This window comes from Hemiscyllium ocellatum, chromosome 11 (assembly GCF_020745735.1).
Source record: "Hemiscyllium ocellatum isolate sHemOce1 chromosome 11, sHemOce1.pat.X.cur, whole genome shotgun sequence".
Taxonomy (NCBI): Eukaryota; Metazoa; Chordata; class Chondrichthyes; order Orectolobiformes; family Hemiscylliidae; genus Hemiscyllium; species Hemiscyllium ocellatum.
The window spans coordinates 30,476,472-30,499,839 of record NC_083411.1 but is presented as its reverse complement, the minus strand read 5'-3'; the positions used below and the strand labels follow the sequence as shown (position 1 = coordinate 30,499,839).

The window sequence follows — 23,368 nt, the reverse complement described above, 5'->3', positions numbered from 1 at the left end:
GCTTCACAAATATATTATTCATTTCAAATGCTGTAATACTAAATCCCCCAGCTTCCCAGTTGCTGGATTTCTTTTATGTCTGCTGTGTCTGTGTTTCTGTAAGGGAAGAGATAACATAGCCAGGAAGCTTGACTGCAAACATCAGCATGAATTCTCAAAAATAGAACATCATATCATGTTCTATATAGTTACCAGTAGTCGCACGTATCATTTGATACAGCCAAGGGACTGTATGGCACCATCTGGCCTGTCATTTACTACAGTCGCTGTCCAGGACAGGAACGTCTCATCTGAGTGCTGTATGAAGAAACTTTTGGTCAATTTCTTTGATGGACAAAGCAGCATTACAACACTTGGTAAGAAGCCCAAGTTGTACTCCTGACTGTTTGATATAGAGGCATGGCTGGCTGGGTAAAATAATGGTGTAATATTACAAATATTCCAATGCATTCTTTCAGCCCACTACTGTAAATGCACAGTTTCCATAGGTGGATGAGGCCATGCCTCTATCCTACAGGCATGCATAGCTCTCATGAGTAAAGCTAACTTGAGAATCGCAGCGCTATTTTACCTAAAACTAATTTTGGTGAAAGTTGAAAGCTTGACAGAATTGTGTGGGGAATAGAAAATGTATTGAGAAGTGAAGAAAGACAAAATCAGCCACAATAATATTGAATGGTAGAGAAGGCTTAACATGCTGTATGTTCCTCTTGTGCTTCTGTTTCTTGTTTTCCACCTTATTACTAGATTTTGGGCACAGCACTGTATAATTTTTGTCATAAAGCTTTTGATTTACTAACTTTGGTGACTCTTATAGAACAAAGGAGCCAAAATTGTTTAATAGCTTTTCAGAGCTGATGGACTGAAGGTGGCAGAAACCCTTTTGTTAAATATTGGGTTAATGTGGCATAGAAGTAATCAGGAAAATTTCCAAAAACATGTACTTCAGGATAATCAATTCACATGCTCTTTAATAGCAGATAAAAAATGTAAGATTATCAGTCCACTCTGATTCAAAATAAAATAAACACAATACAAACTGGACACTCCTTAAACCAATTTAGAATGATGGATGGTACAAATAAAGTAGCCAAATAGCCTCAGTGGGATATAAAATATATTACAACTTAATAGATGCAGAAACACATTCTAGTACAAATGATACAGCATGGATCGAACTGAAACTTGCAAAAAGAGAAAGATGCCGATGGTAAAGTTTGAGAACAATTACCTCCATAGACTCAAGGATGAGGCCGTTGTCAGCAAGGTGTGCTTGTTTTCCAGTCTGGAGGCTGTTGATCTTGATCACAATGCTGTTGGGTATTGTGAACTGATGGGTTCTCCATCTCAATACATCCTCCACGTTTATATTCTTAGAAGAGTTTCAAAAGGAATAGCTGTAAATAAATAGTATGGTCGATATTTGAACTTACACACTTTCATAGTGCATTGGGGACAATTTCTTAGAACAATATGTTGTGGACCCAACCAGGAATTAGGCTACTTTGGATCTGATGGTATGTAAATAAGCAGGCTTAATAAATGATATGAGAGTAAAAGGTCCCTTAGAAAACAATGATCAAAATTTCTCTGGATTTAAATCTCTGTAAAGAAATGATGTTGGAAAATGTGTCAAATGTTTTTTTGTGTGTGTTTAAAGATCTTTTTAACCATGTTCTACACTGAGTTTTTTAAAATTTTTTTTTACATTGTGTTCAAAGTTTCAGTTTTGTTGTTAAAGAAACTCTGCAGTCTTATGTGACTAAATTTTGACTGATCATGTTAACTAAAATAAAATTTTAAATAATCCTATCAAGCTGGATATCTTTTCGGGATCTGACCTGTCCAGTAGTACTAGAAATGAAAACACAATGCACAATGACCCTACCAAATTCACATCAGAGTTCTGCCATAAAGATATGGCTGATCATTCACTTTTGGAGTGAGGATTCTTGTTTTCATAGTCTTATTGTTTGAAGGGCCATCTAGAAAGAAATCAATGGTAGGTAATGGCATTACATGGACTAACAGGTTATGTTGCCAGAACCCACTTTGAGGATACTTTGACAAGTATTTACTTTCTTTTAAAGTTAGTTTTATGTCCCCAAACTTGCAAGATAAAGTGATAGAAGCAAAATCTTATTAAGGTTGCTGAAGTTTATTGTTATGTTAGCAGGTTGTTGTGGAGCTAACAGGAGATCAATAATGAGAAGATCGAGTCCATGAACAACTTTTGCTTTTCCAATTAACATTATCAAGGTGAATTGCAAATTGGCCATTTACTGTACAGTAAAAAGTGAGGTCTGCAGATGCTGGAGATCAGAGCTGAAAATGTGTTGCTCGTTAAAGCACAGCAGGTCAGGCAGCATCCAAGGAACGGGAAATTCGACATTTCGGGCCAGAGCCCTTCATCAGGAATGAAGAAGGGCTCTGGCCCGAAAGGTCAAATTTCCCGTTCCTTAGATGCTGCCTGACCTGCTGTGCTTTAACCAGCAACACATTTTCAGCTCATTTACTGTACATCCTGTCAGTGTAACTAGTAGTGCAAAGAAATGTTGACACTCTTAAAATGGTTTTTTTGCAAGTCTGACACAGAGTTTTTATTGTACTTTGAGATGCAAAGTTATAACCCAGTCAGCATTTTGAACTTAATGGGAAAACAGTTCATTGAATATAAACCTTCATGGACATCAGTTATTTGGTTCGGAGTTGTGTGCAAATTTGTAATCTGTTAAAGTTTTAGAATTACTTGAGTTAATAGTTATGAAATAATTAATTATTTTGTGTGGCAAGGAACACAGCAATGAAAAAGATCGCAAAAAATCTGGAGGCAAAGTTTGAAGTATAATAAATTGATAATAATTAAATTGTTCCTGATGGGAAATATATTGCCCAGCATGGACCTGATATGTAAAGGCAAACAAGTGCAGATTTTATACTCAGTTTTATGCCAAGTTAACTAATCTCGAGCTGTATGTCTACGATATTGTTGCTAAGTTTGCAGATGGTGCAAAGATAGGAGGAGATACAGAGATGATGAAGTAGGAAGGTGACAGAAGGAGCTAGGAGTGTAAGCAAAGAAGTCACAGATGTAATATAATGTTGGAGAGTGTCAGATCATGCACTTTGGAAAGAAGAATAGAGGTGTAGACTATTTTGTGAACAGGGAAAGGCTTCAAAAATCTGAAGCACAAAAGGACTTAGGAGTCCTAGTTCAGAATTCTCTTTAGGTTAGCATACAGGTTCATATGGCAGGTGAGAAGGCGATTGAAAGGTCAGCATTCATTACAAGAGAGCTAGAATACAAGAGCAGAGATGTACTGCTGAGGCTGTATAAAGACGGTCAGATTGCATCTTGGAATGTTATGAGATGTTTCTGGCCCATATCTAAAGAACAAAGTGCTAGTCTTGGAGGAGATCTAGTGGTTGTTTACAAGAATAATCCTAGAGATGAAGAGCTTGTCATATGAGGAGTGGTGAAGACTCTATCAGGGGTGTCTCATTGAACATTACAGAATATTGAAAGGCCTGGGTAGAGGGAACTAGTTTGATCCTGGAATTAGAGGGACTTTTTTATGAGGACAGATTGGGCTTGTACTCAGTTTAGAAGAACAAGAGGAGATCTTATTGAATCATATAGAATTCGTAAGGGGTTTGTCATGGTGGCAGGGGAAGAATTTGTTTTCCACTTCAGAGAATGTCTAGGAACAGAGGGCATAATTTCAGTGTAAGGAATTCTATCAAAGTCTACAAGGTGGTTCCTCTATTGATCTTTGAGCTTTTTTTTACTGTTTATTAAATGCTCAGTCACCTCTCCTGGTCCCAATCTCTGTTGTGTCTAAGACCAGGAGTGACATTCACAATTTTGGAATAGAATACAACAGGAGCAGCTGGAACTTTATCAGAATGAGATTTCTACCCTTAACTGGGACTAGATAGTGGGTCAGCTTTGAACTGGACCCAGAGCCTTGCTACAATATTCTTGGACCCTTCGGTGCTACAGGTTAAAATCAACCTTTTATAAAGTGCAAATCTGACAAAATCTAGATGAACTGACTGCTGGTGTGATACAAGCAGTCACTTGCACTCTGCAGCTCAGGACAGGAATTCATCCTATTGTATTGATAGGCAAAGCAGCATAGGATTCCACTTAGATTCAGTTGAAAAAGTTTGATGAAGGTGAATTTACTAAGGATGCATGTACTGAAGCATGATAATGCTTTTACCACCATGAGGACTCAGGCATAACTACTTACCAATCACTTAAAAGCATCTTGCTTTTCCTTCCAAAATCATTTTCTTGATCATACTAAAAAAGAATAATAGGTATCCTTTCTTTTTCATGTTAAAAAGCAAGCAATCAACAATCCAGCTGTTTGGCTGAAATCCAGGAAAGATCCTATCCAAAGTCAGCTGACCTTAATTGTAAAGTACTTTGAGAGGTATTGGAATCAAAAATGATACAAAGCTGCCACCAAAACTCATTCAGCTACCAATAAGCCAGCAGAATGACTCCAAGCTAAGCAACCCACCATCAGGCAAATAGTTAAGGGAACTAAATGTGACATTTCAGAAGATCTGACAGACTCCATTCTTTAAAATAGTCTGATATAAAACTACTGGGACGACATTCACAAAAGTCTGTAACAAAAACAGTCTGGCTCATAAATCCTTTAAAATTGGAAGCACAAAAGGAACACACAGCATCAGCTTTATGACTGAACACAAATAGAAAATGGCAAAAAGTATGTAGACTGTAAAACAGAGCCAAAACACAAATGGTAATCTACATAATATAAATTGACAACAATTAAAACTTATTCAATTAAGGACAAACTAAACATGTTCATTTGCAAATAATTCTGAATAAAACTACCTCAAAACCATTGAAGGTTATGTATAGTTAACAAGACCTATGCTTACAATTCAAACAACCTTCAATTTGTTTAGTGATCAAGCTGGCCATGCATTTACATGACTCTCTGAGACTCTCATCAGATATTTATTGCCAATCTGCAGGAGCAGAGTTGCTCCCACTCAATTTTCAATTGCGTGTTTCTGTTATACTCATGCGATTAGTTAAGGATATTCCTTCATCTGCTATTCTCATACAGTGATTATTCTGTCCCTTTTTTTATAGTTTGCTGCCAATTTAGGAGGGAGAGGAAAATATGATGAGAAAATTAACTAAATATAAATGAATGAATAACATTTTTGAATAAAGAATCATTATTAGTTGTATGTCAGGAAAGGTAGTCTAAAAAGCAGAGGAATAGATTTGATAATGATATCATTAAAATGGATGCCCAGCTGCTCAGTTGATAAATTGGCTGTATGGTCTGTTGTGAAGCTTGCTAAACTCACCTCCCCCATTCCTAACAAACATTCTCAAATGCAAGGCAATATTATTTGTAAAACGAACATTCTTTTCAAAGAAAACATTTCATTTACAGCCTGTTCTATAATCAGACTTTCCCTACAGCGTGGAAGCAGGCTATTCAACCAATTGAGTCACATTGACCTCTGAAGAGCATCCCACCCAATCTCTGTAACCCTGAATTTCCCATGGCTAACCTAACCTACACATCTCTGGAGACTATGGGCAATTTAGCATGGCCAATCCAGCCAGCCTAACTTTGGACTGTGGGAGGAAACTGGAGCACCTGGAGGAAAGTCGCGTCGACTTGGGGAGAATATGCAAAATGTACGCAGTCACCTGAGGGTGGAATCAAACCTGGGTCCCTGTTGCTAACCCCTGAGTCACCCATTATATGGAAAATAAGGTGCTGATAAGGCATTCTACAATCTCCCTCTGTAACTTTGGCAGAAGATCAGAAGAATCCCTGGAAATATTTCCTAAATAATCATTCACAGCACTTAGTAATTTAGAAAATGGGAACAGGAGTAGGCTATTTGGCCTTATGAGCCTGCTCCACCATTCAATATCATCATGGCTGATCATCCAACTCAGTACCCTGTACCCACTTAGACCCATACCCATTGATCCCTTTAGGTCTCAGAATTATATCTATGATGTTGATCTATTTCTCTGGATTTCAACTGATCTTCCACTGAAGTTAAGTAAGCTGGCCTAAGAATCCTTTAAGAAATTACTGCCTATATTCTCATATTTTCTGCCATCTTTTAACAATGTGTTCGTATCATCACCATTCTTTTTCTTCAAGTTGTCTTTTCAGAAAGCTTTAATGAGTGTTGAAACAAAATCTAGCTGCATTACCTGCTCAAGTAGCTCAGTCCCTGAGAACTCACTGTTCTTGCCCATAAAATGTATTGGTAATTACCTGTTATCTGTAAGACATCAGCTCTGTCTGTTGAACTCTAAAGTTCACTTTTATACAAAGCTAATCTTCCAACATTGCCCACAGCTTAGCAGGATCTCCAACACCTTTCAAAAAGGCCTGAAGTATTGACTGTCTGCAACTCTTGGCTCCAATGGTTATTTTTATTTTCATTGCTTGCTGACCTGGTTGTGCAATGGCTAAATCTAAAATGCACTGCCCCATCTTCTATTTAAGAAACTTTCATTCAGAATAAGATATCTATGGCCTTCCATTTCATGCTTGGGAATTTGGTTGTTGTCTTCCTGTTCTCTTTTTTTTTCAAATGCTATCAACATAAAGTATATTTAGAAGCAAGACTAAAGACTACTCTGTGGAGACTCAGCAGTGCAGCTGCTGTACATCTTTGCTTTTTTTGTGAATGGTTCCCTTTACGAAATTCAGCTGCAATACGTTTCCTGTAATAAGTTAAGTTTTTTTTAACTTGCATGTATTCTTCTTTTTGCACAAGGATGGTATATGTGGTCTCAACAGCCTTGCAGCTTTTACCAACCAGTTTGAGAATGTCTCACCATCTGGCTTGACTCCCAATTTGGCCCACTCACAAATCAAGTACTCGCATTTCACCTCATGTATGGTGATTTTTTTTATCCTCTGGGGTCACGGTGTAAATGTTACTCCTGTGTTGCTTCAGATCTTATCTCAGGCTTTTTCCTGTGGTTTTCAAATGTGCACCACTAGCTTCGATTTTTGGGGAAAATCGCTACTGTTCAAATTGTCTAAATTATTCCAGTGTTGGGTTTCTTAACACAGGAAACGCCATTCTTAAACTGGATTGATAACTCGAGTAGGCACAAATTATTTAAGTCTCAAAAAGTGCTTTCAAACAAAACTGGTATTTTGCAGCAACTTGTGTGTACATAATCCACCATGCTGGTGCTACTCCTCATGGGTTCATAATGGCTGTTGGCCATGTTGTGTTATCTTGGTCTTTGCCTTATTAACAAATTCAGCTGTTAAAGGAGATACATGACACTATACAAATTCAGCTTGTTGTTGCTGAATACTCAGGAATTAAAATACAATTCATGGATAATTTAAATAAATTTTGGAGTAGGCTTTAAGAATTAAATCTGCAAATGTGTTGCTGGTCAAAGCACAGCAGGCCAGGCAGCATCTCAGGAATAGAGAATTCGACGTTTCGAGCATAAGCCCTTCATCAGGAATAAGAGAGAGAGAGCCAAGCAGGCTAAGATAAAAGGTAGGGAGGAGGGACTAGGGGGAGGGGCGATGGAGGTGGGATAGGTGGAAGGAGGTCAAGGTGAGGGTGATAGGCCGGAGTGGGGTGGGGGCGGAGAGGTCAGGAAGAGGATTGCAGGTTAGGAGGGCGGTGCTGAGTTGAGGGAACCGACTGAGACAAGGTGGGGGGAGGGGAAATGAGGAAACTGGAGAAATCTGAATTCATACCTTGTGGTTGGAGGGTTCCCAGGCGGAAGATGAGGCGCTCCTCCTCCAGCCGTCGTGTAGTTGTGTTCTGCCGGTGGAGGAGTCCAAGGACCTGCATGTCCTCGGTGGAGTGGGAGGGAGAGTTAAAGTGTTGAGCCACGGGGTGAGTGGGTTGGTTGGTTCGGGCGGCCCGGAGGTGTTCTCTGAAGCGTTCCGCAAGTAAGCGGCCTGTCTCACCAATATAGAGGAGGCCACATCGGGTGCAGCGGATGCAATAGATGATGTGTGTGGAGGTACAGGTGAACTTGTGGCGGATATGGAAGGATCCCTTGGGGCCTTGGAGGGAAGTGAGTGTGGAGGTGTGGGCGCAAGTTTTACATTTCCTGTGGTTGCAGGGGAAGGTGCCGGGGGTGGAGGTTGGGTTGGTGGGGGGGTGTGGATCTGACGAGGGAGTCACGAAGGGAGTGGTCCTTGAGGAACGCTGATAGGGGAGGGGAGGGAAATATATCCTTGGTGGTGGGGTCCGTTTGGAGGTGGCGGAAATGGCGGCGGATGATACGTTGTATGCGGAGGTTGGTGGGGTGGTAGGTGAGAACCAGTGGGGTTCTGTCTTGGTGGCGGTTGGAGGAGCGGGGCTCAAGGGCAGAGGAGCGGGAAGTGGAGGAGATGTGGTGGAGGGCATCGTCGATCATGTCTGGGGGGAATCTGCGGTCCTTGAAGAAGGAGGCCATCTGGGCTGTGCGGTGTTGGAATTGGTTCTCCTGGGAGCAGATGCGGCGGAGACGAAGGAATTGGGAATATGGGATGGCGTTTTTACAGGGGGCAGGGTGGGAGGAGGTGTAGTCCAGGTAGCTGTGGGAGTCAGTCGGTTTATAATAGATGTCTGTGTTGAGTCGGTCGCCCGAGATAGAAATGGAAAGGTCTAGGAACGGGAGGGAGGAGTCTGAGACAGTCCAGGTGAATTTCAGGTCGGGATGGAAGGTGTTAGTAAAGTTGATGAACTGTTCAACCTCCTCGTGGGAGCATGAGGCAGCGCCGATACAGTCATCGATGTAGCGGAGGAAAAGGTGGGGGGTGGTGCCAGTGTAGTTGCGGAAGATGGACTGTTCCACATATCCTACGAAGAGGCAGGCATAGCTGGGGCCCATGCGGGTGCCCATGGCAACTCCTTTAGTTTGGAGAAGTGGGAGGATTGAAAAGAGAAGTTATTCAGGGTGAGGACCAGTTCAGTCAGTCGAAGGAGGGTGTCAGTGGAAGGGTACTGGTTGGTGCGGCGGGAAAGGAAGAAGCGGAGGGCTTTGAGTCCTTCGTGATGAGGGATGGAGGTGTACAGGGACTGGATGTCCATAGTGAAAATAAGGCGTTGGGGACCGGGGAAGCGAAAATCCTGGAGGAGGTGGAGGGCGTGGGTGGTGTCCCGAACGTAGGTGGGGAGTTCTTGGACTAAAGGGGACAGGACCGTGTCGAGGTATTGGGAGATGAGTTCGGTGGGGCAGGAGCAGGCTGAGACAATGGGTCGGCCGGGGCAGGCAGGTTTGTGGATTTTGGGCAGGAGGTAGAAACGGGCGGTGCGGGGTTGTGGGACTATGAGGTTGGAGGCGGTGGATGGGAGATCCCCTGAGGTGATGAGGTCCTGGATGGTCTGGGAGATGATGGTTTGGTGGTGGGAGGTGGGGTCGTGGTCAAGGGGGCGATAAGAGGAGGCGTCCGCGAGCTGGCGTTTGGCTTCAGCGGTATACAGGTCAGTGCGCCAAACTACCACCGCGCCTCCCTTGTCTGCGGGTTTGATGATGAGGTTGGGATTGGAGCGGAGGGAGTGGAGGGCTGCACGTTCTGAGGGTGAGAGGTTGGAGTGGGTGAGAGGGGTGGACAGGTTGAGTCGGTTAATGTCACGGCGGCAGTTGGCTATAAAGAGGTCGAGGGCGGGTAGGAGGCCAGCACGGGGTGTCCAGGTGGATGGGGTGTGTTCGAGGCGGGAGAAGGGGTCATCAGAGGATGGGCGGGAGTCTTGGTTGTGGAAGTAGGCACGGAGGCGAAGGCGGCGGAAGAATTGTTCAATATCTCGCCGCGTGTTGAACTCATTAATCCGAGGGCGTAGGGGAATGAAGGTGAGGCCCCTGCTGAGGACTGATCTTTCATCCTCAGAGAGGGGGAGGTCTGGAGGGATGGTGAAAATCCGGCAAGGCTGGGAGCTAGGACCTGGTGTGGGACTGGAGCTGGAGCTGGGGCTGGGGGCGGGGTTAGGGGCGGGGACAGAGATCGAAGTGGGGCGGAGTTAGACGTGGTGACGTTGCTCGATGTGGGGGCACAGCCCAGATGGCCTCCTTCTTCAAGGACCGCAGATTCCCCCCAGACGTGATCGACGATGCCCTCCACCGCATCTCCTCCACTTCCCGCTCCTCCGCCCTTGAGCCCCGCTCCTCCAACCGCCACCAAGACAGAACCCCACTGGTTCTCACCTACCACCCCACCAACCTCCGCATACAACGTATCATCCGCCGCCATTTCCGCCACCTCCAAACGGACCCCACCACCAAGGATATATTTCCCTCCCCTCCCCTATCAGCGTTCCGCAAGGACCACTCCCTTCGTGACTCCCTCGTCAGATCCACACCCCCCACCAACCCAACCTCCACCCCCGGCACCTTCCCCTGCAACCGCAGGAAATGTAAAACTTGCGCCCACACCTCCACACTCACTTCCCTCCAAGGCCCCAAGGGATCCTTCCATATCCGCCACAAGTTCACCTGTACCTCCACACACATCATCTATTGCATCCGCTGCACCCGATGTGGCCTCCTCTATATTGGTGAGACAGGCCGCTTACTTGCGGAACGCTTCAGAGAACACCTCCGGGCCGCCCGAACCAACCAACCCAATCACCCCGTGGCTCAACACTTTAACTCTCCCTCCCACTCCACCGAGGACATGCAGGTCCTTGGACTCCTCCACCGGCAGAACACAACTACACGACGGCTGGAGGAGGAGCGCCTCATCTTCCGCCTGGGAACCCTCCAACCACAAGGTATGAATTCAGATTTCTCCAGTTTCCTCATTTCCCCTCCCCCCACCTTGTCTCAGTCGGTTCCCTCAACTCAGCACCGCCCTCCTAACCTGCAATCCTCTTCCTGACCTCTCCGCCCCCACCCCACTCCGGCCTATCACCCTCACCTTGACCTCCTTCCACTTATCCCACCTCCATCGCCCCTCCCCCTAGTCCCTCCTCCCTACCTTTTATCTTAGCCTGCTTGGCTCTCTCTCTCTTATTCCTGATGAAGGGCTTATGCTCGAAACGTCGAATTCTCTATTCCTGAGATGCTGCCTGGCCTGCTGTGCTTTGACCAGCAACACATTTGCAGCTGTGATCTCCAGCATCTGCAGACCTCATTTTTTACTTTAAGAATTAAATGACTTACTTCCATGTTTTCTAATACTGATGGTATGCAGTCCAAGCTTAGAAGCCCCTCTCTCAAACCTTCCATTATCTTTGAGGTGTCAAGACATTTTTCCAACATCTATTGTTAGATGAACAGAATTTTTTTCTGTAGTCTTCAGGCTCTATCATAAGCTCAATTCTACAGTCACTAACTCCATCTGCACCCTGGCCACTTACACGCTTGCCAGCAAAGCTACATCTTATTTTGAAATGCTTGCCATCATTTTGAAATCTTTTCATTACTTCACCCTTCCTTCCCTCCATAACCATCTACATCTCTGTGTTCCTCTAATTTTTGGTGTTTTGAGCATACCTGATTTTTAAAGACTCTATTTATAAGCTTTTAGCTGTTGAGAATTTGTGTTCTGAACTACTTTCCTTAAATTATTCGGCCTCTCCAGCTTTCTCTTGCTCTTTGTATATTTCAATGTATTTAGATGAGTTTTTGGCTATTTATCCTATCATCACTCAATTAGCCTGGAGGTGTTGGTGTTAAACTATGTTACAGGCACAATAGAGATATGAGTTGCTACCTTTTTTGTAGCACACACAAATGGAGTATGAAGCCATAAATTGACCAAAATGTGTTTTATATCCTTTTTGTAATTCTGTTCCTGATTATTAGTAATTAACCAAACTTTGGAAAAATAAGATAAAGTAGTTTTTCCAACTTATTACTGTCATGAAATCAAGAATCATGCTGTTACCAGAATAAAACAGAAAATACCTCTCACAGTTTTGTGTAAGGAACAGATTCATAAAGCAACAAGTTTTCTCTCTTTGTTTTAGTTTTTGATGTTTGAATTTAATAATGTTCTTCAACTTTGTGAGTTTGCAAATATAGGAATAAGCTTTGCATTCATGGTTTGAAACATGGATGTTTTCTTGAGATGTTAGATACTTGTATTTATTGTATATAACAGTTCAAGTGCAACTCTCCACTAAATTTCAATAAATGCCTTTCTAACTCCATGGTAAATGTTTCAATTGACTGTCTAGCCTCATTAATGCATGCTATGGGCCAAGTCACAAGTTCTCCTTGTCTACATTGAGCCTCAGTAGACTTGAGTCTGCAGCACAAACATAGCTGGAATTGACCTGATTTTATCTGATTTGCCAGATTCGTCATTGAAAAATATTGCAAGTGTGAGGATTAGAATTACTGAAATTAAAATGTAAAACTTTGGAAATATAGCATCTGGAGAAAAAAAATTAAAATTTCAAGATTCATCAAAACTTGCTTTGGACTAAAATGTTAATATTGTCTCCCTTCACAAATGTTGGCTCACCCCCTACTGAAGATTGCTGGCATTTAATCTTTTTATTTCAGCTTTCCAGCATTTGTATTATCTTGCTTACCTATTAGTTGTAAAGACAGAAAAGATATTATTGTCTTACATGAGATTTTTAAAGATTGTAAACAGTACAAAGATGCAGACTTTTCTAGCTGCAGCAATCTCAATAAAGGGAATTGATTTTTAATGGATTATAAACTAATTTATCCACATTTTCATACATAAAGATTTTGGGCATCAAGTTTACTTAAAAGTAGGGATGAAAGGAAGGTGGAACCCTGAACTCAAGGTGGATTAGTTTGGATTACTTTATCCAATCCTAAGGTTTTGATAATTATTAGAGTGCTGATTAGCTGAATCCTTTCCAAACATGTAGTTCATTGAGTGGGAATCATTGAATTCCTACAGAAGATTTGTTAATCTGCGGATTTTCAACTGTATCCAACTAATTCATAGTGTTTTACTGAGAAGAGAATTTAATAGAAACTTAGAAACATCGAATTAAGAGCAAGAGTATGCTATTCAGTTATTTGAGCCTCCTCCGCCATTCATTATGATCATGGCTGATCCATCCAACTTTCTCTGTAACCCTTTAGCCCTAAGTGCTGTATTCAACTCTTTCTTAATAAATTCAATATTTGGCTTTGACTGTTTTTTGTGGTAGTGAATTCCACAGGCTCCCCCCCCCTCTCTAGGTGAAAACATTTCCCCTCATCTCAGTCCTCAATGGTTTATTTTGGAACCTCAGACTGTGACACCTAGTTCTGGATTCCCACTGTCATTAGGAATATCCTTCCTGTCTATACCCAGTTTTGTCTTCTTTGAATTTTACAGTATTCTGTGAGATCCCCATTCATTCTTTTGAATGCCAACAAATATAAGTTTAAGCTATTCTGCCTTCCTCATACAACAATTTTGCCATCCCCAGAATTAATTGGTAAGTCTTCACATCAGTCTCTCAATGGCAAGAAGTTGAGATAAGGTAACCAAAAGTGTACACAATATTCTAGGTGCGTTCTCACCGAGGCCCGGTATAATTGCAGAAGACATCTTTGTTCCTGGACTCAAATCCTCTCACTATGAAGGCCAGCATACATTTGCCTTCTTGACCATCTGCTGCACTTACATGCTTACCTTCACTGACTGGCGTACAAGGACAGGGTTGTGAGTGTGGTGGTGGAAAAGCACAGCAGGTCAGGTAGCATCCGAGGAGCCGGAGAATTGATGTTTCAGGCATAGGCCCTTCATCAGGAAGACTCACTTTCTCCCTGGTACAAGGACATCCAGGTCTCAGCCATTCAGATAATAACCTTCCTTCTTGTTTTCTCCCTCAAAATGAAAAACCTCACATTTATCCATATTATTTTTCATTTGCCTACTCACTCAACTTTTCCAAATCACACTGAAGCATCTCTGCATCCTCCTCACTGCTTACCCTCCCACCTAGCTTTGGGTCATCTACACAATTGAGGATATTACATTTAGTTTCCTCATTAAAATCATTAACATGCATTGTGAATAGCTGGGGTCCAATCATTGATCCCTGTGCTAATGCACTCGTCACTGCCTGCCATTTGTTCAAGTACTCATTTATCCCTACTATGTGCTCCCTGTCTGCCAACCATTTTAATTTTCCATGCTAATATCTTATGTGGGTCTTTATCTGAATCGTGTTGGAAGTCCTACTAGATCACATCTACTGGCTTCCCCTCAACAATGCTACGAGTTACATTTTCGAAGAATTTCAGTAGATTTATCATGCATGATTTTCCTTTCATAAGTCCATGCTGTCTCTATCTGATCCTGCCACTGTTTTCCATGTTTTCAGCTTTTAAATCTTTTAAAATATATTCCAGCACACTCCCTACTATTGACATTAAGCTGACTGGTCTATAATTCCTGACTTTCTCTCTGCCTTCTTTTCTAATAGTTATATTAGCTATCCTACAATCTGCAGTAACTGTTCTAGAGTTCAATAAGGGGCCTTGCTCAACTAGCTTGCCAATTATTCATTTCCCATTATGCAATATCCAGTCTCGGATGGTTTGTGCTCAGATTGGTTCCTCAATGTATTGGTCCACAAAACCAAACCATAAGCACTGCAAGAATTCTTCCTTTACAGCATTGTTCCTGAATTGATTTGATCAATCTACATGCAGATTAAAGTCACCCATAATTACTGATGTTCCTTTATTGCATATATCTCTCATTTTTTGTTTACTGCAATTTCCTTCAGTTTGAGGGGGTCTACATACAGCCCCCACTAAAGTTTCTCACCTGTGGTGATTCTCAGTTTTATCTATACAGATTCCATGTTGTTAGAATTAACATCTTTCCTCATTATTGTATTAATTTTCTCTTTAACCAGAATTATAAGTTAGGCACCTTTTTCCTTTCTGTCTGTCCTTCCTAAATACTGAATACCTCAAGACATTCAGTTCCCATTCGCTGGTCAGCCTGCAGCCATGTCTCTGTAATCCTGGCTATATCTTACATGATTTTATTCATTTGTGAGATTAATTCATCTGCCTTATTGTGAATGCTCTTCTCATTAAGGCACAAAGACTTGAGGCTTGTCTTTTTATGATTATTTGACCCGTTCCTTTTATTTTTAACTGTGGTACTGTTACATTCTCGCCCTTGACTTCTCTGTCTATCACATTTGTTTTTTTCCCTTGTCTGCTGTTTGCTCTTGGTTCCTGATTCCCTTTCCTCTGATTCCTTTCATACTTTCACATTTCACTGCCATTTAGTTTTAAGCTCCCCAAACCACTCTAGTTAATACTCCCCCGAAGGCATTGGTTCCAGGCCTGCTCATATAAACAGTCCAGTTTGCATTGGTTCCATCGAACCTAAAAGTGCTCCCAATGCCCGAGGAATACGAAACATTTCACCTCGCACCATTTCTTCTTGTATTCATTTAATGAAGCTTGCTATTTCATCTCTGATGAGCACCTTGCTTGTAGTAGTCCTGAGATCGCTATCTTTGAACTCCTACTTACAGTTATGAAGGTATAAGTGTACTGTACCTTCAAGAGAGAGAGGAAGCTGGTAAGGACTGACTGAAAACATGGAGTGTGATGAGCAATTTTAAAATATAACATTTGGTTGAAACAAATAGCTGGAGTTGCGTCGCCATGGAACAAAACAGTTAGTAAGTTTGCAGATGACACCAAAATTGGAGGTTTAGTGGACAGCGAAGAGGGTTACCTCAGATTAAACAGGATCTGGACCAGATGGGCCAATAGGCTGAGAAGTGGCAGATGGAGTTTAATTCATATAAATGCAAGGTGCTGCATCTTGGGAAAGCAAATCTTAACAGAACTTATACACTTAATGGTAATTTCCTAGGGAGTGTTACTGAACAAAGAGACCTTGGAGTGCAGGTTCATAGCTCCCTGAAAGTGGAGTCGCAGGTAGATAGGATAATGAAGAAGGCATTTTTTATGCTTTCCATTGTTGGTCAGAGTATTGAGTACAGGCGTTGGGAGGTCATGTTGCGGCTGTAGAGGACATTGGTTAGGCCACTGTTGGAATATTGCGTGCAATTCTGGTCTCCTTCCAATTGGAAAGATGTTGTGAAACTTGAAAGGGTTCAGAAAAGACTTACAAGGAAGTTGCCAGGGTTGGAGGATCTTAGCTGCAGGGAGCAGCTGAATAGGCTGGGACTGTTTTCCCTGGAGCATCAGAGGCTGAGGGGTGACCTTACAGAGATTTACAAAATTGTGATGGGCATAGATAGGATAAATAGACAAAGTCTTTTCCCTGGGGTCAGGGAGTCCAGAACTAGAGGGCATAGGTTTAGGGTGAGAGGGGAAAGATATAAAAGACCTCAGGGGCAACATTTTCAAGCAGAGGGTGGTACATGTATGGAATGAGCTACCAGAGGATGTGGTGGAGGCTGGTACAATTGGAACATTTAAGAGGCGTTTGGATGGGTATATGAATTGGAAGGGTTTGGAGGGATATGGGCCGGGTGCTGGCAGGTGGGACTAGATTGGGTTGGGATATCTGGTCGGCATAGATAGGTTGGACCGAAGGGTCTGTTTCCATGCTTGTATATCTCTATGACTCTATGACTCTAAAAACAAAGTCAAATTTGGCCAATCAGTTTAAACGATGCCACAGATACCAAATTCCAATCGAATTTGAATTTTCATGTTTGGAATGACATCAAACCAATGATCTGATGTGTTGGGCTATAAAATCTGACATTTTGAATAGTTAGGGGAGAACAGCAAAGAGTGCCCACAGTAAAGACTACCACAGAATAGGTCTCTGAAAGCTACCCGTCCATAAGAAATTTGTGCAGCAGAAGACTAAAGCTTGATCTAGAGAATCCACAGAGAAAGTTTGACATCTGAAGATGACAGCTGGGTTTGCAATTTATTTGCTGTTAATGTAAGAGGGAAATTTATTAGATCAATATTGTAGAGTGTGCCCTAAAAGATAGGTTTACGAGAAATGAGTTGCAAATAGCTGTTGTTTTAATGTTCTCTGCTGGACTTAAAAAATAAAATTGTTAATGTTTACTTTAAGTAATGAAATCTGGGATAGTTCTTTGCCTCTTGAAATTTAACAGATTATGGTGTGAGGTGAGATTCTGTGTCAGGTTTAAATTAGCAGAGGAGTTTACCCTGTGTTGTAACATTATCAACTTACCTCCTACCTCCCTAAATTCTGCTTTTAGTGTAACTTGATGTAATCTTAAGCCTCTGTACTTCAGCCTGATGTACACAGCCAGCAACCAGATTTTGCTGTTAAAGTAAGAGTGAACCTAATGATGTTTGCCCTTATTTCTAGGTTAAAGTGCAGCAACTTCAGACAAGGGCTGGGTGTATGACTAAATGAAAAATATTTAAACATTGATGTCTGAGTTGCATTGTTCTCACTTTTAGTGTCATGAAGGTTGAATTTTGCTGCCTGCCTTATTGTTGAGTGTTATGAAATTGCTGTATTTATGGTGTTTATGCAAACAATACGAGGTACAAGTATTTAGGGCTAATGATTACAAATGCAATCTCTCTTTTAACAGTGTACATGCCCAGCAAAATCTCAGGCAATGAAAGTTAACAACAAGAAGAGTACAGTCTTCTTTTATCAGAGTTTAAATTGTCTTAGATAGCAAAAATACCAAATTCTAAATTTTCAAATTATTTTTCTTTTCTTTTTTGTTCCTTTCCCTTCTCTTTTAGTCTAATAATTATCTACCCCCAGTCTTTCCTTTCTGTAATTAATTTTACATTGAGTTCACCCACTCTGCTTCATCTTTTTTTCTCAACCATTCCCCTATTTATTTCCCAGCCCCTAAATCCAATTGGTTGCTGGTTGTCTATTACTTGGGTCTCAGATGCCTGATTTCCCTCACTGTGCTATTTGCAGCTAATGCTACTCACAATGATTTGAGCAAAATGTTGTTGTGCCAAAAGGTGCAAGGGCAAGATTAAGCAAATTGCAGGTGCTGTTAGACTCTCTGCTACTTAAAATCTGGCCAGTATATCTACTTCACTACAACATTTTGTAAGAGTGTATGTTTTACTTAAAGTAAAACTTATTATTATTAAATCTCTATCATTAACTGGATTTCCTTGTATCCCCATTGAGTGACCTGTAATGAAGCCATCAAATCTAGTGTTAGTAAATAATCTCAACTAATCTCAATCAGGAAACCAAACAGTGTGCCAAATGGTGACAACATCTGGATAGGTTTGATTCCCTCTAATTGAACAACCATGTATATTCATTTTAATAAATATATGAAGAGTATCTGCTTGAATACAGCTATATGAACCTAGGAAGAGGAAAAGGGCCATTTAGACTCTTAACTGGGTCCCAGTGTTGAGTTTTGGCTGATCTGTGATATCAATACTAACTGTCTCTGTTAATTCCATTGGTTCACAAAAATCTGTTAATTGTAGATTTAAATGTTACAATTATCTTTCACCAACTGTTATTTACAGAAGGGAATTCTAATTTTCAATCTTCTCTTGTGTTTAAGAAGTGTTTTATAATTTCACTTTTGTAGGGCCCGACACTAATTTTTGGATTTTTCCTCTCTTCTATACTCTCAACCAAGCTATTTTTTTAATATCTATTTTTATGATCCTAGCTGATGGTACTGCTATCAGAAACTTTGTTGCCTCAGTGTATGCATTATCTAAGAAATAAGAACGGAAGAATTTCAGGTTATTCAGGCCAATGAACCTGTTAGCTGTCACAGCAGTTTTTTAAAATCCTAGCCTCTTGCTTTTGCTCTATAATCACCTAATAATCTCACTGCTAAGGTAGTAGCTACCTCTTTGTCAAACAGCTTAAGCAATTCTGCCTCAATAACCCCTGGGTAATGCATTCTTTAAATCTTTTTGTGTGAAGACTTTTCTTTTGGGTTAGTTTTGGTCTGAGTTTATAAAAGTATATTCATCAACCTTGTATTTACAACAGGCTGGCTTTACATTTGAGTTTAGCAGATGTAGTGAAGCATTCAGGGAATTCTATTAATGCATATTACCCTTTCCTTTTCCTTTATTTTAGAATTCAAATAAAGTTCTCACACATTTCAAGAAGAACACATGCAAGCAAATAGTTCATGCAATTTGTGATTAAGGCAAATCGATGAATATCCTAGGAAAGAAGTACTTTGCTTTTTACTGGTATAATTTTACAAGTTTCCTGCCAGTCAGACCTCAGCCTGTAATATGTCCTCTGGATCACACTGTTGAACTTAACTTTTATGGTTACAATTAACTATACTGTGTTAACTGAGATAAATTCAACAAAATTGAAAGAGAAAAAAATCCTTATTTGACTGAGATAAGATTGGTCAGCTTAATTTTAAAATTTCAGCGGCACATTTCTTGTGTTAATTGTGCACATAAATAAAACCCTGCAGGTTGATAATATTGCCTCTTTCAGAATCCCTTGTGATTCTCAGTGAGATAAATCAATGCAAAGTATTTTATTGTGAAAGTGTAACCCATGGAACTGCAAACCATTGCCTTCAAGCTGTGAAACTTCAGTGAATTAAGATGTGAAAGCAGTAATATCTTTTCCTCATTTATCTTTTCGCATCAAATTAGATAATCTCTTATTATGAATCAGCTCGCTGGAAGATATTAAAATGTGTTTGTACTGAAATCAAAAAGCCCATATGCTCCACAATTTTTTTTATCAAATTGCTCCTTGGTATCAGCATTATCAACAATGTATACATAAAAAAGAAGGCAGAGAAAGAACTTATATTTAGTCCATTTGTGTTTCTAATTATTTGCTGTGCCTGCATGCTGACACTTTGTGATTCACGCACATTAACACCCAGATCATTTTGTACTGCAACATTCTGCTTTCTCTCTGCATTTAAATAATGTCCGGCCTCTCTATTCTTCCTGCCAGAATCTTTGCCTTTTTTTTTACAGAACATCTCCAAGTGTTACATTTGCTTTTAAAAAATGTAGCCTATGCCAATATACACCATTAGATATTAGAATATGATTTTCAAATTAGGTGATAAAATGGAAATATTTTACATGAGAATAAAGAGGGACAATTACTTATCTGGGATAGAGCACATTTTGGGGTGAAACTTCAGGTTCTGTATACTATGGGTTTTTACTCTCACATCATACATCTTTTACCCTTAGTGGATTTCTTCTCAGTAGTTAGTGTCATTGGCAGAATTGGCGTTTAGGCAAATAAGGTGGAGGATTCCAACATAGGTCCAATTTTTAAACCTTGGGCAGAAACATGGTCTTGAGGTGGACTTGATCATAATCTTGGGAAGGGAGTCCAATCCCAGATGTTGAAGAGAATTAGATTGATAATCCCAAAGTGTTCAGTCCGAGGAGACATTTATTCCTTGATTCTGCAATCTTTCTCTTGATGGGAGGACCTGGGTTAAAGGACGGAGTGCATTGGAACCAAGTTTGCTGGTATAAGAATGTCAGCTAAAAGATAAAGTTTAAATATAAGTCGTGAGTAAGGTATAAAAGGTTGTCAAAAAACATAGACAGTTTGAGTGAGAGGGGAATAATTTGGAAAATAGAGCAGGCAGTGGGACAATGTCAGGTTATCCATTTTGGCAGGAAGAATAGAGAGGCTGGACATTATTTAAATGCAGAGAGAAAGCAGAATGTTGCGGTACAAAATGATCTGGGTGTTAATGTGCGTGAATCACAAAGTGTCAGCATGCAGGCACAGCAAATAATTAGAAACACAAGTGGACTATTGGCCTTTATTGCAAGATGGATGGAGTATGAAAGTAAGGGGTATTTCTGCGTTTACACACTATTACATACTATTGTCTCCTAACTTAAGAAGAAAGATTACTTGCATTGGAAGAAATTCAGAGAAGGCTCACATGGCAAAAACCTAGCATGAAAGGGTGTCATGTGAGAAGATGTTGGGGAAAAAAAAATACTTATTGGAGTTTAGAAGAATGAGATGTGACCTTATGGAAAAGTAAGATCCTGAAGGATCTTGTAAACCCAGATGTTAAAAGGATCTTGCATCTCATGGGGCAGATTAGATTTAAAGGACTTAGTTTAAAAATAAGGGTGCCCCATCTAAGATGGAGATGAGAAAGATTTTCTTCTCTCATTCTTAATCAATCCATCTGGCATGATCTTGTCAAAAGTCTGACTGAAGTCCATGGAATTCTCTGTTGTATGACTGGAAGCCAGCTGACAATATATTTAAGACTAAGTTATGCAGATTTCTGATCTACAGAAGAGTCCAGAATTTTTAAAGACAGTCAGGAAAGGTGTTTTGTGGCTAAACTCAGTTCTTCATGCTTTAATTGGATAGCAGAGATGTTTCAATGGACCAAACAATCTACTAATGCTCCTATTACTTTTGATCTTTTACATTGTACTTCACAACTAACTTTGCTCAGCTATGTTGTGTGTGATCACCCAACTCGTACATTAATTTCTTGTGACACATTGGTTGATAGCAAAGAAATCACTGTGAACATAGCCAACTGCAATAAAACACACCAAGGTCCTGCAATAAGGGACCAATCATTCCTTTCCAAACTGTTCAATTTTGACCCTCATTCCACACAATGCCATTAAATGCCAAAATACGACCTTGTCTGTACAAATACAAATGTACAGATCTAAAAGATCGGTACTCTTAAATACTTTATTGAATATCAACAAAATACTTCAGAACTACATAAACAACTCACCAGACCAACCAATTGAGAGCATGCACAGTCCAGTCAATGTTAATGTCTGCCTCCTGCTGCACCTGGATGTACATTTCAAAAGAAAATGCTCAAAGTCACAAGCCCTCAGACATTTTAGAATTATTCATTAACTGAAGAGATTACACATTTTAATTGTCATTTACTGTACTCATCACTTTGAAGTTAATTTTATTCTTCTTTTCCATTGTATTTCGGTATCAAGTACCATTAGGTTTCACTTCTTCTTCTCCTCTTTCAGTATCAGGCATTTTGCCTCTTTTTATAAGTTGGCTTAGTTGATGCTTGACTCCATGCTCAGATTTATTTTCACTTTCACCTGAAGCATCACTTTCAGATCCAGATTCATACATTCTTTTTGTTTCTCCTCTTGATTTTTGTCCTTCCTGTTCAGTTTTATCTTCCTCGGATTGACCCCTGCTTTAAAATGCTGGAACAGATTTGTGGAGAGAGAACTGCATAAAATACTTGAAATGAATCATTGTTTGATTTGCAATGTTCATAATATTTAACATAAGGTCCAAGTAAGCTTACAGGTAAAATTAACTCTCAGAATTATTTGCACTGTTCAAGGACAGTGTGCCTGTGTGGTATGCTATCAAATTTGCCACAAATGTAACATGGTGGAGCAGTAAGCTGCATTATGTTTCTTGAAATTAAGTGTTCAGGCCTAGGAACAGACTACCTCCTTTTGGGTGTGGGCAATCTTCTCTCTCTGAACTGGATTCTTCTCAGCTCATTGCATCTGTATGCTTGGACATAACACAATCTCACAGGCAGAAAGTTCTGCCCCCTATAGGGACCTTTTAAGCTTAATACTTAAAAGGCAACCAGGTAGCATTTCACTCCCTATATCTCAGGATCATCAACTCAACTTCTACTCATCACCCTTCCCCACCTCACACTCTAGAGATATCAAGGACCAGGCAAAAATAGAGTCATAAAGTCTGGAAACAGGCCCTTCAGTCCACCTTGTCCATGCTGACCAGGTATTCCCCCCAAGCTGAACTAGGGTCATTTGCCTGTATTTGAACCATATCCCTCCACACCTTTCCTATTCATGTACCTGTCCAATTTTCCTTTTGAATATTGTAATTGTACCCACCCCTATTACATCCTCTGGCAGCTCATTCCATACACACATCACCTTTTGCATGGAAAGTTGCACTTCAGGTCCGTTTTAAATATTTTCGTTCTCACCTTAAACCTAAGCCCTCTAGTCTTGAACTTCCCTACCCTTGGAAAAAATACTTTGGCCATTCGCCTTATCTATATCCTTCGTTTTTTTTTCAACAAAGCACTAACATACATTTGAAACCCTTTGCTAGAGATTCTCCTTAAGGTTGCTCAGGAGAGAAAGCAAGTTCACTAGCCTATGGAGGGCACGAGGAGGCTGTTCTGACTGATGGTGGCAGCCCAGACAAAGGAGGGTGTGGAGCACAGCAGCTGTGGGCAATTGAAGAGACCCTGTTGCAGAGCCATAAGAGGATGAAGGGTCTGCTACACTGCACCAGATTATATACCATTGTGTATCCAATTCTTCATCTCACCTCTAAGTGTGAGTTAGCATTATAGGTTTGCCACTCCAGAGAACTGTCACACAAGATTGGGTACTATTCAGATGCCTCATGTGCGCTCAATGCTTGTCACTTCATTGCAATGTAACACCACTTACACCACAGTGGTACTA

At 40.8% G+C, this 23,368-nt stretch overlaps 1 long non-coding RNA gene across 1 annotated transcript in view; it reads left to right on the top strand.

Moving 5' to 3' along the window:
- Nucleotides 1–240: 240 nt before the first annotated feature.
- LOC132820157 (uncharacterized) overlaps nucleotides 241–23,368 on the top strand; it is a 67,209-nt gene continuing 44,081 nt past the window's right edge. The window contains exon 1 of the long non-coding RNA XR_009645175.1: nucleotides 241–356. This is a non-coding gene — a long non-coding RNA (uncharacterized LOC132820157). The remainder of the gene's footprint in view (nucleotides 357–23,368) is intronic.